At 39.1% G+C, this 6,648-nt stretch overlaps 1 protein-coding gene across 6 annotated transcripts in view; it reads left to right on the top strand.

Moving 5' to 3' along the window:
• LOC127673362 (zinc finger protein 431-like) overlaps positions 1-6,648 on the top strand; it is a 273,064-nt gene that overhangs the window by 786 nt on the left and 265,630 nt on the right. The gene's annotated exons all lie outside the window — the stretch shown is intronic.

The following is a 6,648-nucleotide window of genomic DNA, read 5'->3' as shown; positions in this document are numbered from 1 at the left end:
TCATCTCTGCAGAAGCGGTCTGTGAGTTTGGATGGGCCTGGCAAGATGCGGGCTTCCTGCTCTGGAAAATTTGCAGTGGGGTGGAGTGCAAACCCTCTCTGTGCTCCTCCAGGCAGGGAGAATGGCCGGGCAAGGTGCGGGTTTCCCGCTCTACTCTGGAAAGTTTGCAGGGGGACGGAGTGCAAACTCTCTCTGAGCTCTGGGTCCGGGCTGGGACCGTGGCCTGGAAAGACGCAGGCTTCCCGCTCTGGAAAGTTTAGAGTGGGGTGGAGTGCACACCCTCTCTGTGCTCCAGGCAGGGACAGTGGATGGGCGAGGCGCAGGCTTCCCTCTCTGGAAAGTTTGCAGGAGGACGGAGTCAAAACTCTCTCTGTGCTCCTGGCGGGGAAAGTAGCCAGGAAAGGTGCAGGCTTCCCGCTCTGCAAAGTTTACAGTAGGGCACGGACAATTGCCAGGCAAGGCTCTGGCTTCCAGCTCTGGAAAGATTGCAGCGGGGTCAGTGCAAACCCTCTCTGTTCTCTTCCAGGCAGGCAAAGTGGCTTCCTGGCACGACCCTCCTGAGGGCACAAAAGATTCCTGTGGGGATGGAACCAGAGCCTGGCCGCCCTGGAGAGCTGGGCTGTGTACCCAACCCTCGCTTCTGTGTGTGTGAGCTGCTGAGACAGGTAGGGAATTCACAGGCCAATAAACTGAATCTGCTTCCTTGACGCGACAGGCCGGGCTGTGAAATGACCAAGACCTGGTAGAGTTTACAGAGGTCTGGGCTGGTGCTTTCCCAAGGAACATAAATAATCAGGTTGGAGCTGGCTGGGGTCAAGGGTTGTAGGTTGGGCAGGGTAGGTCTCAGGGTAACTTGTTTTTTGTTTTTTGTTTTTTTTGTTTTTGTTTTTTTTGTTTGTTTGTTTTGTTTTCCCCTTTAGTTTGTTAATTATTTCTGTAGTAGGTTTTTTTTTTTATTGCTTTACTTTAGATGCATAGTGTTTTGATTATTGTGCAGCAAAGGGACTTATATGGTCATAATGGAGGCAGTTCTGGATATCAATAGCTTGGCTTCTTTTAGAATTGCTTCTTTTTTGTGTGTGTGATTTTGACCACGTGTCTCTCATAGCCTGAGAAAGGAGACCGTGACAATGGCAATGATGACGTTGAGAGCAACTTGTTACTTCCAGCTGGCATTGCCCTCCGGTGGGTAGCCTTCTTGCTGAAGATCTACGGAGCTGAGGACATCCCCCAGAGTATGTACTACCTTAGTCATGCATGGGAGAGGGGGGTTCACTAGTCTTTGGAATGGAACATGTTGAACTCATACTCTGAATACTGATGGATGCTCCTTCGATAAGGTTCCCTTCTGAAAGACCCACTGAATTAGACTACTCTGTAGGCAGAAAGAAAGGTTTATTGAGATCAGACTGCAAAAGCTGTCTCTCAGGAGGCAGAGAGAAGAGAAAAATGGCAGAAAAACAAGCAGATATTATATGCAGCCATATCATATCTTTGGGGTCTTTGAGCTCATATAGGCTGTACAGATTGACCCAGAACTTGATGCCCTTGCCATAGGGAGGTGATCTTTGAAGGCAGACTGTTGTGTGATTTATTTTGTGTTCCTGGCCCTTTAAAGGATCCCCAGTGTCTGCTCAATTAGTCTCATAATACAATAGAGAAAGACATAGTTGTTGCCGCTTGGACTTCTGGGAAAAAAACAGAGGAGAATATGAAAAGTCAGTAGAGGCTGAGAGAGGTTGCCTTTATTTTTATTATTTATTATTTATTATAACTTAAATTATTATTTAAATATTAAAGAGTAGAGCAGAAAAGCCCATCTCAGACTTCAGGAAAAATCAGAAAGACCCAGAGAAGACATATCACACTCACAGGAGGCAGAGACTGGTCCGAAAATGCAAGAAAGATTTGACACAGATGGCTTCTAGTACTGCAAGGGTAAGAGGGACGGGAAGAGGGAGCTGGACCCGGTGCTCTGCCTGCCACACTGCGCAGAGGTACGGCAACAGGGCTGTTTTCTGCAGAGCCATTTACAAATCAAGGATATGATCCTGGGTTCTGGAAATGTACCTGTCTAGTGGCCCAGAGGCAACCCACGTGGCAAGTCATAGCTCTGTCTCAGGTGATGAAGCCCATGAGTCTCAGGATGCGCAGTGGCGGGCGTCACCAGGACTTTCAGTCCACAACAGTGTCCCAAGCCCGGAAAGCCAAAAAATGATATTGTACTATAGTGCATCATAAAGTTGTACCTGCTTATGTCAGCAAATTGACTCTAACAAATGATTCTTTGTTATATTTAAGCCTGATTATGCTGTTCCATGGTTATTGATCCATCTGTCCACCATGTAATTGACGACCAGCTTATAAAAGTACTTAGAGCCTTGCAGTACACTTCTATTTTGCATAGCCCATTTGTTTATCAGCTGCCTCACATAAGGGGAATGCACTCTGTATGTCCAGTTGTTGCTTCAGTTGTCTCAGATTTAGTACACCTGTATGTTTCCAAACAATAAGAACATAATTTTGATGATATTGAGAAAAATTATGAACACTTCCTGGTTCACCTACTAAATGCAATATGGAACAAAGGCTAACAAACTATACCACATTTTCTGGGAAGACTAAGTTTAGTATACTAGAAAGGATTCAGAAATGTAGAGCTAGTCTCAATTCTACAAAATGAGAGAATTGCCTGAAGGGAGAAGAGATTCCTTAAAAATAAAGCAATGGGGGTACAGAAAATTACTATAAATATTTGAGGGAACAAGGGAAAGAGAAGATGCTGCAGAGAGCAGAAGGTCCCATGGTAAGGAGAAGGCAGTCTTAGTCTTATTAAAAGGACCAAAGCTTTTTTCTTATAACGTGGATTTAATTCATTTAGCATTAAAAGGGTGACAGCCTTTTCACTCTCAATGCAATAAAGATTGGAGCTCATTTTTCACTCAGAATGAGTGAGTTCTTTCTGCACTGGTGCTTGGTCTTTTGCGCCATATGCATATGTAAGTATGGGTGTGTGTGTAAGTATGCAATTGTGAGAATGCATGTAAGGTGGGCCCAGCTGAATTTGTGTGGAAATGTGTAAATGAAAACTCTGTATGTTTGAAGCAGTGTATGAATTTATGTGAGATTATGCATATTCACTTATGTAATTTTTTTCTTTCTGCAAGTGTTACTCTCTTCTCCTGGTTCAATAAAAGTTTATTGCTCCTAACTTCCCCTTTGCCTGAAAAACAAGAGGCATCTGGACAATAGGGGAAGGGCTGTAGCAACTATTCCTTTACTTGATCTCCTGCTGTTTTAGGATGAGGTGCTAAGTGCCTGAGACCAGCAACCAAACAAAGGCCTTCAAAAATCTATAGCACTGCTTAAACTTAAAATTTAATGTTAGAAAACTATGCAGAATTCTTTGTGACTATTCCAAGCAATGTTAACTGCTTATATCCAAGATTTATTTATAATAGGGGATGACAAATATAAACCAATGAGAAAATTTGATGAATCATGCACAATGAAAAACCATTAATCTATATCCTTTAAATATCATCAAATCAGATTTGAGGATGACTTTGTTGTTTAAAACAGGAGTCTTACTATCCCTCTACTCACAACAATCATTTGCTTGGAAATAAAATGTTTGGGGGGAAATCTATGTGTGGATTTCCAGACGGGAGAACAAAACAAAACAATAAAAAAACAAACAAACAAAACAAACAGAAACCAGAAACAAAGAGACAAAACAGAACTCATGAGAACACTTAAGGCAGAGTAGTAGTAACTGATGCCAGTTTTTATTGTTTAAGCTTCTATTTGGTTGGGGTTGTGAAAGGGAAAAACTCTGTTGAGTGAGTATTTTGCACTGGGATTAAGGTTGTGTGCACCACCAGGAGCTGCTGAATTTCTTAAAAAAAAGAAAACCAATGAAGAAAGAAAGGTCCAGAGTTCAATTCCCACCAACTACATGGTGGGAATTACAATCAATCAAGCAATCAATCAATCCAACAAATAAATAAATCGTCAGTCTTTACAAATTAGACTCGGCGCACCACCAGGCAGGCCTTCAAGTAAACCAGTTTGTTTGCTTTATTTTCTTCTCCTTCTCCTTTTTTTTTTTTTAGATTTGTTTCTTTTTCTTTTTTTCTTTTCTTTTCTTTTCTTTTTTTTTTTTTTTTTTTTTTTTTTTTTTTTTTTTTTTTTGAGACAGGCTTTCTCTGTATAGCCCTGGCTGTCTTGGAGCTCACTCTGTAGACCAGGCTGGCCTCAAACTCAGAAATCTGCCCGCCTCTTCCTCCCAGAGTGCTGGGATTACAGGTGATTGCCACCACTGCCCGGCTGCTTTATTTTCTTCTTAATGTGTACTTTTCTTTTTCTTTAGATTCTGAATCAGAGTCACCCAGGAAAGAAATACCACCATCACCACCCTCTGAATTCTTTTCCTTGGCCCTCCCCATTCCCCCCTCTCCCACCCCCACACTTGTTATCCTCTAGATGAGAGGGATGTAAATTGTAAAGCCAATTTACATGTAGAGAACTGTAAGGGAGCCCTTCTGATCTAGAGAGTACCCTTGAAATGAAATATAATATAATATAATATAATATAATATAATATAATATAATATAATATAATATTTGGGGAAAAGTATATGTGCGGATTTATAGACAGGAGAACAAACAAAACAATCAAAAACCACACCGCGAACCCACTCGCAGGTTCTGAGCCCAGCCATTCCACGCTAGACCATTCTGCTCCCAGGAAGCTTGGCAATCCCAGCAGTGAATAAATGAATAAATGAATAAATGAATAAATGAATAAATGGATAAATGGATAAATGGATAAATGGATAAATGGATAAATGGATAAATGGATAAATGGATAAATGGATAAATGGATAAATGAATAAATGAATAAATGAATAAATATGAATAAATATGAATAAATATGAATAAATATGAATAAATATGAATAAATGAATGAATAAATGAATGAATGAATGAATGAATAATGAATAAATGACATGGAGGACTCATAGCTCCAGCTACATATGTAGCAGAAGATGACCATTTCAGACATCAATAAGAGGAGAGGCCATTTGTCCTGTGAAGGCTCAATTCCCCAGAATAGGGGAATGCAAGTCAGGAAAATGGGGTGGGGTAGGGGGTTGAGTAGGAAAATGGGGGTGGGATAGGGGTTTTTCAGGGGGAAGCATACTTGGAAAGGGGATACTATTTGACATGTGAATAAAACAAAATTTTTTTTAAAAGGAAAAGAAAAAGAAAAAAAAAAAGTGAGGCAAGGCCCGTGCTTTTTACCCACAGCCTTTTCTTTCACAGTGCTGGCTTGTGCTAGAAGCTCAGCAGGCATTGTTTGAATAGATAAAAATCTTATATATAAAAAGGAATCTCATTTCAGACAGGGTCTCATTTTTGAGTCCTTGTTGTTTTAGAATTTACTCTGTAGACCAGACTGACCTTGAACTCAGAGACCTGTCTGCCTCTACTGTGCTAGGATTAAAGGTGTGCACAAGCATGCCTGGCTCTGGAAATCCTTATTCAATTATAAACCATAGAGACATTTTGCTGTTCCTTGGATACCCTCCATGGGCCCCATTTCATGGCTCTGGCAGTCAACCTTAAACAGTAACATCTGAAATGATGGTGGCTTAAAGGAAGTGTTTTGTTCTTGCCTGGACCTGATATCCTGTCATCTCTTTGTAGCCAGTTCCTAAGTTCTGAAGTCGAATTGTTCCTTTCTTGTAGATGTAACCTGCAGAACCCACAGCTCCCCACAACCCAAACCCCTGCTACTTTTACCCACACTTCCACTCTGCCCTTTACTGGGAAATAAGATAAGAAATCCTAGTGGATGAGCCAATCTTTTGTTGCTACGAAGCATGTCAGTGTCCACATCCCTCCCCTAATGAAACTCTAAAACTTTAAAATTGAGAAATTTCATGGAAAAGTATACAGATAAAATAGTAGGCCTAAAATCATTTCTAAATTAATTGCCAAATTAAGTACAAATATTTTGTAATAAAATAGAAGATTTACATGGAAAATATGACAAAATTGAAGAAGTATATAGAATTTTTTTTTAAATTTAAGATAATCATGGAAAATTATACAGATAAAATTGCAGGCACATAAATATTTCTTAATCAATCAAGAGTCAAATTATAAATATTACTGATACAACTACAGATTTACATGGAAAATATTTCTGATCAAATAGAAGAAATATATAGACATCACATTAAAAATCATAATTTTCACAGAAAACTATACAAATAAAATGGTAGACATAGTAACATTTCCAAATTAATTTGAAGAGGAATTATAAACATTTTTGATAAAATTGAATATTTACATGGCATATATTTTTGATAAAAGTGAAAAAATAAATATAAAAACATGTTAAAAGTGACAATTTTCATGCAAAATTATACAGATTATTTGGTAGACATAAAATATATGGCTAAATTACCTGAAAAAGAAAGTAGGAATGTTTTGTGATAAAAAAGAAGATTTACATGGAAAATTTGACACAACTGAAGAAATTAATAGAAAATCATATTTAAATCTAAGATTTTCATGAAAAATTATACAGATAAAATTGTAGACATAAAACATTACTAAATTAACTGAAAGTGGAAT

This window comes from Apodemus sylvaticus, chromosome 22 (genome assembly GCF_947179515.1).
Source record: "Apodemus sylvaticus chromosome 22, mApoSyl1.1, whole genome shotgun sequence".
Taxonomy (NCBI): Eukaryota; Metazoa; Chordata; class Mammalia; order Rodentia; family Muridae; genus Apodemus; species Apodemus sylvaticus.
The sequence above is the reverse complement of the archived record's forward strand: the minus strand, read 5'-3'. Positions and strand labels throughout refer to the sequence as shown.